This window comes from Haemorhous mexicanus, chromosome 7 (genome assembly GCF_027477595.1).
Source record: "Haemorhous mexicanus isolate bHaeMex1 chromosome 7, bHaeMex1.pri, whole genome shotgun sequence".
Taxonomy (NCBI): Eukaryota; Metazoa; Chordata; class Aves; order Passeriformes; family Fringillidae; genus Haemorhous; species Haemorhous mexicanus.
Window position 1 is genome coordinate 21,002,927 of NC_082347.1, and position 12,407 is coordinate 21,015,333.

Consider the following 12,407-nt stretch of genomic DNA (forward strand, 5'->3'; position numbering starts at 1 on the left):
TGCAAACTGGACTATGACTAGGTTCATATTTCAGAAACAGAGAACTTGAAAGAAAGAAGTGAGAATGAGAATATGCACGTTTAAAGGAGAGGATAGAATATAAAAATACAATGAAAAGGTGGTACTTAACAGGGCTTCACAACCTTGGTCCCAGAAGAAAACAACACATAAAGGTACGTCACTCAGGCATCAAAACACAGGCCTTCTCATGCTGAAGTCTTATCTAGAGCTAAATTTTCAATTATAGACTCATGACTGGGTTAATCTCCCTGTTGTCACCTAAAGTGATCATCTCATGACCTCCCCAGATGCAGAGATTATGCACAAGAAGCACCTTGAAGACATCATTCTTACTGAAATACAGCAGCAGTGCAAGGACCAGATCTACTAGTGATACAGAGAAGCAATTGCAACAACCTACAGCCATATTACAGCTATAGACAGCTGTTTGCTGAGCTTCTAGAGACAGAGCACTGGTTTAATTTGTTTGAGCCTCCTAATGGAACTTTTCTCATTTTCAGTTTTTATCTCAAGGACTGGTAACAGGAAAAGAAACAAACATAACAATGACAAAATCCCAAACCAAACAGCCATTCAACATCATTTTAACTCTCCAAACAGGAGACGTAAGCAAATCAAAGCACAACTGGCACTGCTCATAGAGGAGCAGCAGATCTTAGTGTGCCCAGGCTGTTGGCACTGCCGTGCAGTGCTTTGTCACCATACAGCTTTGCTGCTTGAGCTAACACCTTCTAAAAGGCCACTCCCAGTCTGCAGTGGACAACTCCAGGTACAGGGATGGATGTTGAGTTTGGTATAGTGCCTGGTAGAACAAGGAGCTCCTGGACAGCTGTACAGACAAAAGCCCATTACATGCTCTGAGTGTTACTCCAGTTGCTTAAGTAAATCAACAAAGCCCACATAGCTCAATAGGATAAAAAAAGAGGCTTTGAGGGAGACATTTAGGTCTTCAAGAAATATTTCTAAAACCTATCCTTCAACAAAACAGTTTTTCTCATAGTGAAAATTCAATGATTAACAAAAGAACACTGTATGAACTGTATTCATTACTTATAAAAATACCTCCTCTTCTCACTGTCCTGGCCAGAAGCTTGAAATGGGCGCAATAGTGTAGTAAACATCTGAGCCTGAAACAGTGATGCTATCAACAGGTGCAAGGACATGCTATGGGCAACCATGCAGTAAGACTTGCTAGACAGGCATACAGACACCACCCATCCCTTATTGTAGGAGTTATACAGATAGAATTACATGTCATTTGCCCACAGAATAAAATATAACACACAGTGTAATTCTCAGCATCATTAAACACAACAAATCTACTATTAAAATTTACTTCTCCAAGTTGTTTGTAAGAAGTTTGATCAACAGCCTCAAGAAATGTTTTTCTTTTTCCTGCAAGGGTTTCCTAGTGCTCAGCCTGCAGCTGTTAGCATTGGATTTCAAGACACACTGTACTAAACCGCATTAGGCATGTGAAAGGACTTTCATTCCTCATTAGCTGCGCATAAGAAAGGATTGTAACTTTTAAAAAGAACTAAGCAGCTTTATAAAAAACTTGAATTTTGCTCTAACAAAAATCATACTTGTTAAAACTTTTTTTTTATTCTCAGCTGAACTATGCTTCAACTCAAAGCAAATAAAGTCATCAGTTGACTCAATTCTATTAGAGGACAGCATTTAGAAAGGGAGAAGGGGGGAAAAAAAGAAAGAAAAAAAGAGTCCAATAGGTCTTTGAACAGTGGTCCCTTGTCTGTCACATCAAGACATGGCTTCTGCTTCACACACTATTGACCACGAAAAGCAATCTTGCGACTTTTGAAGCCCCATCACAAAAAAAACAAGTGCGAGAGAAAACTTTTCTTGAAATGTCAAGGATGGGGGGCTGACTGCTCTCATCTCCTATGATTAATGACTTGTGGCCCTCTTGTGTAGAGGCTGCTAATTAGCTTCAGACTGATTAGGGCTGCAGAATGCAAAATTCAGCTTGATAAACCTGAACAGCCTCCATACCCCACCTCTCAAACAAGCCTGGTGCAGAAACTCTGGCATCTAGTTTTGTGGTAAAAACATGCTCATTGGAATTAATGTAATTCCCAGAGACTCTGGGCTTCACCTATTAGAAACCTGAAGTGCAGTGTTTTCCTGTATAATTACTTTTCAGTCCTGTCCTAGTTACCTGCCTTTTATCTAAATACTTGCTTCACACTTTGAGTAAGCAGACATCGTATACTAAAAATTTAGTTAAAAAGCAAAACAAAATAGCAGGAGGATACTTTTAATATTCCATTATCCCTTTATTAACAAATGAGAGCAAGTTCATTATAATGCTTCTGAAAAGTTGCACACAGCCTTCTTGGATGTTCTTTATAGATGCATTTAAAAAGAGAGCAGAAAAGTGGCAGTTCCTAAATTGTTATTGACTAACATTCTGACCACCTGCTTTACTGGAATACATGCTGAACCCTTTATTTGGTAATAATCGCCTGCCATAGCTTTAGAGGTGGAAGTCTAGTACACAGGGAGTTTCAATCCCTTCTGCCATGACCCCCCTCCCTCTCTCCTCTCAGTCTTGGATTGATTCTTCTCGTTACATTGATCTTCACATAGAAAAGCATTACATTCTACCAACACAGGAAGGTTGCAAATACTTATGCCAGATTTTTAACATTAACCTCATCAAACTGATGCACTACAACATAAGGCTGATTAGCTTAATAACTGATTACTCATCCTCTGGGCACTAGCAACCAAAATTAGAAACTTTAGCAGCTCATAAAACAAAGTAATGTGAGCTTATTTTTTCAGATATTTACAGTTCTGAGAGGGAAGGGAAGAAAAAATAATGTTTCTAGGCTAGTAACAAAGAGGGAAAGTTTCTTGATTTGGGTGGGATGGATTGAAAAGCTAATTTCCTCTCCACTGAATACCTAGATAAAAAGATCACGTAAATATCTGTGCACAAAGATAAATTAATAGTTGGATTAATTTTAATTTCACATATATACAAGTCTGAATATCTTCAACACATGAGCTGCTTGAACTCAAGAGGCTTCTTTTTTTGCTCTGGATTTCTCAGAGCATCCTTCACTTGTACCAACAATTACTCACAATGCTTTAAACCCACAGGGCACCTGTTACACCAGGTACTGTATGTAGTGAAAAGACAGTCATGCTTCAAAAGAGTAAGTTCAGTATTGCAAAAATACTGCCACATGAGTAGGCAGCAGGCCTTGCCAAGGGGAGAGTTTGCAGGGGTAGCGCTCAATTTATGATGAAAGGCAACAGGTGGCCATTGGAAATAGTAACTTAAGGGACCATGAGATGACTGTGATGGACAATGCAGGGAGAGGACATCATCCACAGCCTCTTTCAGGTCCCCAACAGGAAGCCTAAGTTTATGCCTAACTTGAAGCATGCAAGCAATCTCTTTGAAGCCAGCAGTAACCAGATTTTTAAGTACTTGTGTGTGTATGTATTTATTTTCACTGTAAGTATGCAGCATGTACACTGTGTGGTGTAAACACTAACGGACCAACCTCAGCATCCCGTAAGGTAGCACAGTTCCTCTGTCATCAATATATTGCTCAAGACCTAGGATTTAACTTACTGTTTATAAGCATTTTTCTATGCCTTACCCTGTTTCTTTTTTGCCTTGTTTTGCTTTCAGCAAGGCTCTCTGTAGTATCATAACTCACAATCTTTCTAGTCAAGACTTTGTTTATAAAACCTCTATTGTTCCAGAACAATGGAGTTGTGACCTGTTCGAAGGCAGGACTGCAATCAGGGCCCTCTCCGTACTTTCTCAGGGTGTACTTTGTGATCAAGAGAATAGACCACACAACCCTATTGATGTCAACCAGGAGGGGAAAAATAGGCTCCCTCAATAAATCTCAACATAAATCTTCTTGCCCTATCTCACCATCTGTATTCACCTAAAGCACAAAATTAATAAGCAGAACAAGTATCTCCAAGCCTAAAAGATTGAAATACTGCTTGCAGACCAAAACAGATTTGTTTCATACTTAGGGCAGTTTTGGGGAATTCACAGGCATAGAAAGCAACAGGTGGAAACATAGCTTGGGCCAAGACAAAGTGAATGAGATTGACCCTAGCATCATGAATATGCTTCACCCTTCTGTGTCAGTTCCCCACTATAAATTTCCCCAGTGGCAGGTTTGTGGCTTCTGTTGCTTTCTTATCACCGATGACTTTGGTTTCTAATTTTGCCTCCAGTGTTACAGAACAATTATCCACACAACACAAGCACTAGCAGTGAAACAGCCACAGCTTTTTTCATAGTTCTGGTTTTGAAGGTCAGGAAAGCGCTGCTTAGAAGAGGTTGAGGATGATCTAGTCACTCACCAGTACCACCCAACGTCATTCAGCTTTACATATTTTTTGTACTTATGTTAAGAACATGAAGAAAGATAGTCAAAGAAATCTGCAGACAAAAGAAATAAAGAGGTTTTTCCTTATCTTCAGTGGAAACAGCCTTCACATGTTGCCTAGGTGTATTCTAGGCAGTTAAAACATGTGCATTCAATACAAATTTTCATTATCATTCATGAAAGAGGAAAACAAAAAGGCCAGAGCAAGCACCAAAACAAGCAAACAAATGGAGCCTCCAACTTAATTGCATAAGTGTTTGTGGGAAAACTGAAAGCACTTCATAGCAGTGCTACCTTTTTGTCCAGTGTCAATACATCTTCTAGCACAGCAGGGTTCCAGATTGTGACCAAGTCTTTCAAACAGTGCTGCATTGAGCAATAACAGTGTAAAGACAGCTAAAGCCAAGTTATTTCTAAATTCGAATTATTATTTATGTTTTTAAGCATTCACTCCATTTTGACAACAATAAAATTCTTCTAAAATGTCTTCCATCTGAGTGGAGCATATCAAAGTGCTTTGCAACAAATTACTGGTTAAAATGTGTAAAAGAAATTTAATTGTTATAATGGAAGGCAAAAGATCTCAGTCAAGTCCTGCTGGAGGGAAAATACTACTGTAAATTCATCAGGACTAAAAGCATGACAAAAACTGATTTTATAAAGTTGTATTTCTGCTGAAACAAGACATATTTATCATATATAATCTTATATAGAAAATTGCAGGCAACTTGTTATATTGCTGGTTAGAAAACACTTCAACTTAAAATGATTGTTTAGGCACCATCAGTAAAATTGCACACTTACTGGTAATACAAGCTATCATACCAGATCAACATTTGCAGATCTCTATCTGCTGACCTGGTCATATCTACTCAACGACTAACCACTCTGAATGAGTGAAAAACGAAGGGGGGGGAAACACCCCTGTGAAGCAAACACTCACCTTGGATGTTCTCAACAGAAAAGAAGGAGAGCAATCAAACAGAGCTCCTTATGTGAGAGACACATGCAGGGGGCCAGCCTAGGGGTGAAGTAAGGCAGGGGAATCCACTGCTGTTTCTCCAGGACTTGTGAAGATATAAGGGAGTTCTCCATAAAGCGCCTTCCATGAGGAATTCATTCATTTCCCTGTGTTGAAAATACAAGATAAAAAAATGAGCAACCTTAAAAAAAAGCTCAGTTATGACATCCCTCCCAGATTCCCTCCAGATAGGCAAACCTATTTAGAACATCCACAATCAATTCATTCAGTAGCACTGAAATTATTAAAAATGTGTAAAAATGTAACTACTTCTAGTAAAGCCAGAATAACTATGCTTTGCTCTAGCATAAAGCATTTTACAAGGTACTATAAAGTAACCCTACCATACACAATGCCTTTGTTCCCAAGTAATATGCAAAATACTTTGTTAATTCACCTCACTGCTTTTATACTCTGATGATTGGTTCAACAGCTGAATATCAGCACCAAATCAATTCAGGTGTCCTTCTTAATACCTTCATTCCCTGTGGCTACAGGGCATAGGCTGATTCCCTGAGCACTGAAGGGAATGGCCACAAAACCCAGCTCCCACTACTCCTATCAGCAGAGGACCTGTGGAAGGCTGTAAGGATAATTGGAGTTCAGGAGATGCTGCAGTACCAGAGAAGAGGGTAAGGAAGAGTGGGGCCAGGGGTACAGCTGCCCAGGCATCCCCACATCTACTGAAATACTGTACATGAAATTAAGTGTGGCAGTTGAGAAGGGAAAATACTTATGTCTGTATTAGAGTTTGTGTGTCTGAAGCACAACACATCAGCCAGGTAGCTAAGGAGTCAGAAGCAACAACTGGAGAGATCAGAGTGCAGAAGTGCTACAGGAGGCTCGAGGGAAAAGAACTGGAGAACAGATGTGAAGATATGAAGACCTGTGATAACAACTCAAAAAATACATTCAGGTTATGCATCTGTTTAACAAATTAAGATACCTGAAAATAGACTGTCTGAATACTTTGTAATAAGTCTAGTTGTTGGACATCTAGAAGAGTGTAGCAGGGCCAACCAAGTCAGCACCAGAAATAATTATAGGTCCAACAGTGAGACCATCACAATCTACAGACACCCTTGAGGCAATAAGAATACAATGGTTTGGCTTGAAAGCAGCCTTTAAAGTAGTCCAGTTCTAAATCCTCTACTGTGGACAGGGACACCTTCCACTAAACCAGGCTGCTCAGAGCCCCATCCAGCTTGGTCTTGAACACTTCCATGGATGGGGCATCCACAACTTCTCTGGGCAACCTGTTCCAGATACTATGTGTTGTTAGACAAATTGTGTGGAAGCTTTTGAGTATACAATCTTTTGTTTGATGGCATGAAGGACCTAAAAGTTGGTTACATGGGCAATCTTGGCCTCTTGGTGTTTTGAATATGATGCACAAAATTTTGGAGAAATAAATTTCTTATTGCACAATATAAACCAGCTCTCCCAAGCTAGATCATAACTGACTGAGGGACACCCAGAGCTTCTATTTCCACTTAACAACTAGGAAACTATTTTCAGCAATTTGTGGTGTACTACAAAGCTACCCAAACGAAAAACACTGTGCATTTTTAGATGCTGTATAAAAATTAGTGCCCTGGGATGTGTGTGGGAAATAACCAGTACTTAAAGTTGGTAATTAAAATTATTGATAATAGCAAAAAGAAAAAATTCCAGTCTCCAAGCAAGGCATCATAATGCTTAATAATTGATTGTAATTGTAATAAATACTAATGAATTCATTTATAAAGTAATATAGCTTTATATGTTTATTCACTCTCCTAAGAAATATTTGTATTGTGTTATGTCAACAATTTAATACACTAATATAATTTATAATTATTTATTATTAGTTTCAACACTTAATAAAAAGCAGTTGTTTCATATAAATACCAAAGCAATCTTCAGAGCACATCTGTGTCCCCAGCAAGCATTCAGTCTGGCTTGATTCCTTTTACCATCTGTGACCCTGCAGGATGGAGCTGCACCAGCCAGCTGAATGTCCCAGAGCAGGCCTGCAGGGCCTAACCTTGTCCTAAGCTGGGGTTTACCAGCATCCAGTCTGTCTATCTCCACAGCCACACATTTCCACTGGGAAGAGAGCAACTCCTCAACAAGAAAATCATATGTCCATAGTGAGTGAGTAGCTCTGAATAATCTCTGCTACCCCTATACAATTTCCCACCTTTCTGAAATCTGTCCATATACTGCTTCATCTTTTAACAGCATTCCTCTTCCTCCATTAACTTTGCTAGGGATGCAAATACTTATGACAGTTTTTTCAGCTCAGCTGTTTGCTTCATCTGTGAAGGTTATTGGGTACTACATTACCTCTTGTGTGCCACTTGGGATGTATATCTCGGGCTGCACTCACATTGCTGATGTGGAGCATCACTCAGCAAGAGTGGCAACAATGAGTAGGGCAGTGCTCTCTGTGGAGCTCCAGGAATGTGATTGCTGGTGGTTCCTGCAAGGCAAGGGGACACAAATCTGCCTGCTGTGAGCTCAGAGCTAATGGTGAGGCCAGCTGGTCACCTTTTCACTGTGCACACTGACAGGGAGATGCTGTCCTGCATAGGAAACACAAACCTGTAATCCCTGGCTCTAGGACTGAGGTGATTATGTGGTCAGCACCATCCTGCCCAGTACCTAGAATCCAGTCAGGACTGGACCAGGTGTTGTCCCTCTAGACACAAAAGATCACATCTACTACAGCACTAGTAGGGATGGTGGTGAGGCATGTGGTAAATAGGACACATCAAAACTCTCTCTTTCTAAACCTATCACACCTGGATCCCCACTCCTGTATCCTAGGGCCACCTCAGAAGGCCCAAACTGTGCCTGAGTCAAACAGTGGCCTGCATGCCCATGCCCTTGTCCATGCCTCTACAGTACTGTTTTATGCAAGTCATGCCATCAGCACTGAAGCCTGATTAGCAAGGAGAACAAAAGGAAGGGGATTCACACTGTTCTTCTAAGGTTTACAAGTGCTGGCATGCCTTTTTCATTTCTCTGAACTTGAAATCCTGGGCACACTCACCACCTGCCTGCTTTGTTAGGCTCCTCCATGGTGTTTGACAACAGCAAGTTGCCATCTCATTTAAATGGAATTATTGATCTGACCCACAGGATTCAGTACACACAGTATAGGGTGTTTTAGGTCAAGGAATAGACCTTACCTCAGCCCAAAGTACAGAAGAGTACTGAGAACTTTCAAGGACACCACTAACTGACCTGTTTTTGATTCCATCAAAAACAAAGCAAATGACAAAGTCCTGGGATGGCAGTAGCCAGGCCTGTTCATCTCAAGAGCAGTATGACAATAGCTGGATATTATCCTAAGTGCTTCCCTTGCTCTTTTAAAAGAGCAGGTCTTGCTACAACCACCAAGACCTCATGAAAAGTTGCTAAATTTGCCACCTCAAGGGGTACTGCAATGCAGTAGTTGCAAAGAGGAGGAAGCCAACCTCAAGGAGCTCAGACCTGGGACAAATTTTTGTAAATGCTTAGCTGCTATTCTGCTCAACCTTTGCTGTAAATATGAAGCTCTACAGGATGAGGTTAAGAGCTAGGCTCTGTGGCTGACTCATCTAGCGGACTCAGAGCTCCTGTGGACTGTGTTGAGAGACAAACACAAGGAATAAAGGGATTATACTGTATTGTAGGTTGAGAGCCAGTTTTGGTGGAGTGTTAATCTCCAAGAGTATCATTGCCAAAGTCACTCCTTAATGTAGCAGCTCAAGAGACAGTCTCTGTCTTAGGACCCGAGGCTAACCTATTTGATGTCACACTACAAGTAGAGCAGGTGCTGGGTTTGCAATGTATATTTGATGTCTAGTGTTGAAAAGTGAATTGATTGAAATGCTGTCAGGCTGCATTTTGAATGATTGCACTACTAATGTCATCTAGAGGCAACTTGATGGACATTCTGCCATACACAGACTACAGTAGGCTGGAAATCATCATTTGCAAATCATCACCTTTGAAAGTACAACAACCAATCCAGCTGAAAAAAAAAAAACAAAACTGGAAACATGTTGAAGAAACATTAACCTGAGGAAGTGAGCAAAGCAGGAACACCAAATATTTAGGCTCATGGATTTCTCATTATGGGAATTTTCAGCCAACTGTATTTCTTTTGAGCTGTTGAATTTCAAAACTTGTATTTTGTTTGATAATGTAATTCCACCACAGGAAATCTAATCAGTTTGTCTTCCAAGGTTTTAGTGATATACATTTGGGGTTTTGTTCATTTATGAAAGTAGTTTTACAAAATCTGTCACTATATACAAAAGTGACAAAATTAGTAGTAACACACTGGCATATTTTTGAAAGGATATAGGGATTTAGCTAACTAATTCACATTTAGATTAATAAGAACTTAGTATTTAAATTCTATAGTTGATCATATAAATCATAGTTTTGACTTATATTTCCCTGCCCTGACACCAACGTGGGTTAGAGTTTATAAACATTCACGTCATAGGACAGAGTAGGGAAGATTTACTTATTTCCAGTGTCAGCTCTTCTCCACAAAAAATTAATTCTGCAATTAATTTTACACCAATCTGGAGATTAATTTTAGCAATGTGGTAAAACCATTGGCTTATAGGTGCTCTCAGAACCAACATCCCAGAAAGAGGAAGAAGCAGGACTAAGGAAACATGAGTATTTCACCACAGTCACCTACTATTGTAAGCTATTGTTAGCTCGTCAGCAATAATGCTGAAGCCTTTCAAGTACTCTCTATCAGATTTACTGCGAAATTTGGTATGAATTTACTATGAGTGTATTTTTCTAGAAAACAACAACAGAAACTGAGATACAGGCTAGATGTTCAACTGTTCCATTTAAAAATCCTGTGGGGTTTTTCTTCATATACCAGTGCATTTATATATACCCTCAAGGATATTATGATTTCCTTAAGCATTACAGAACACAGCATCTCATCAAGAAGAACATTTGAATTTCTATATGAATTTGGCACTGCACCAGGGAAACTCTATCCCTTCCACTAACAAATGAGGACAGGAAGCCATTTTGAATCTGCACAAAGTCACATAGCAAGTTAGAGAGTTCTGTTCTGTGACTACTGAAAACAAAAAGATTTCATGTTGAAGCAGGAACTGCTTTCAAAACCAAGTAGAATCAGGAACAGAATTCTTCTCCAGGCCCTTGAACACCCCTTGTTCATGTTACCATGAGTAGCAGTGAGATGTTCAAGCAGACTCTGCTTTTCTTGAGCAAGGAACATGGGCCATGGGAAGGCCAGACCATGACTAAATGCAGGCTGCCTGGGAGGTCTCATGCTGCAGTGCACACACGGATTCCAAATGGGGCCACTCATCAGGGAACAGAAAGAGCAGGGCATCTCCAAGGAGAGAAGAAGCTGGGGAATGAAGGTAACTTGAATGAAGCCCCACATTGCCTGAGCAGGGCCAGGCTGGTGGTTGTAATAGAGTCCATTGACAGTCCCAGACTAGGTGAGATAAGGAGTCAATGGCAGCTTCCTTCCAGGAAGGACAATCAAGAGAGGAGGCTGAAAATGGGTTTGTGACACAGCTCTAAGGTACACCCAGGATACAGACAGAAGTTATAAAGTGTCTTGTAGGGAACTTCTGGAGTTCACCCCAAAAAGCCAGTCAGGAAGCCAGAGCAATGAATGGATGGCCTGGAACACCTATAACTTGGCTTAGCAGACAGCCCAAGGCTGAGTAGGCATGGACCTGCAGGCAGGTCATCAGGTGAGCCTCACCAAGCTCCTAAAGCCTGTCAGGGCCTCATACAACCCATATACTACTATACTTTGGGAAGAGATGGGAGTCTAAAGCCTTGTTTCGGCAATAAATATTGCTGGTTTACCTTTTAATAAAAATACATACCTGCTCTTATGCTGAAAAGCTGTAATTTGGCCAACAAAAGATCAGGTTTTTGTTCAGCACCTGATATAACCTCCCATACAGGCATGTGTTTGGGAAAAAAAGTTCTGCACAAAGGGTGATGGGCAATCTTGCCTCTTACTTGTCTGCTGTGTAGACTGCAAAAATCAGTTTAATGAGCAAATTTAAAATATATAAATATTTCCATAAGAAACAGAAAAAAAAATGTACCCAGTATTCTGCTTTCTAAATTTAGCCTTAAACCATTAACCATTAACTCCTATTAAAAATCTCTAAATGAGTAAAAGTCTTAAATGAGTAAATGGTAGGCTCCTCAGTCTGTCATTTTAAACATTAAATTAACATCTTCTAAGGGAATCTTTCAATATTTAGAAATTTGATGGCTGCCAAATTATTGAGAATTTGTATGCACATTCTTTTCTTTCCCTGATCTGCTCTTTCAACATCAGGAATGGTAACACTCCGGGAATTGTTTACCCAAGATCAGCATGGTTCAAGTGTTACTTAGGATCTCAGTTAGCATTTCTTGGGTTTTAAATGTTTAGTCCTTGGGGAGAAGTGAAAATGACAGCAGGAAGAACCTGGAGTACTAAGTCCTGCTGAAGCTGGCACTTGATGACAGGAGGAGAATGAACACACAAGGCACTACATTTTATGATAGAGCAAACAGGGAAGTTTGTATTAGATTGTATCAACTTGCGCTGTGTCTTGAGCACATGTGAAAGAAAAGAAACTGACGAAAGTTACAGGGTACAAAAACAAGCAGAATGCATGGAGAACAGGAAATTGGGAATATACATAAAATGGAAATAAATAGTAGAGGAAAAAAAAAGAGGCTTGTCACCTCTCACATGACAACTGTTCTAAGTGATGGCTTTGCAGTTCAGATGAGAAAGAATTTGTTCCTTCCTCCGTCACCCCCAGGCCCACCAGAGGGAGACACTTTGCCCAGGGGGGAATGGCTATGGTATCTCATGATCTGAGACTCACGTCAGAAAGATGGATAGAGTAATTTTCTCTGAAGTAAAACAGGCAAAAGGGTAAGGTGTGTGCAGGTAGTGTGCAAATCTGTCTTTG

The 12,407-nt window shown here is 40.2% G+C and overlaps 1 long non-coding RNA gene across 1 annotated transcript in view; it reads right to left on the bottom strand.

Moving 5' to 3' along the window:
- LOC132329822 (uncharacterized) overlaps positions 1-5,533 on the bottom strand; it is a 58,962-nt gene extending 53,429 nt beyond the window's left edge. Inside the window, exon 1 of the long non-coding RNA XR_009487196.1 lies at positions 5,356-5,533. This is a non-coding gene — a long non-coding RNA (uncharacterized LOC132329822). The remainder of the gene's footprint in view (positions 1-5,355) is intronic.
- Positions 5,534-12,407: the final 6,874 nt, after the last annotated feature.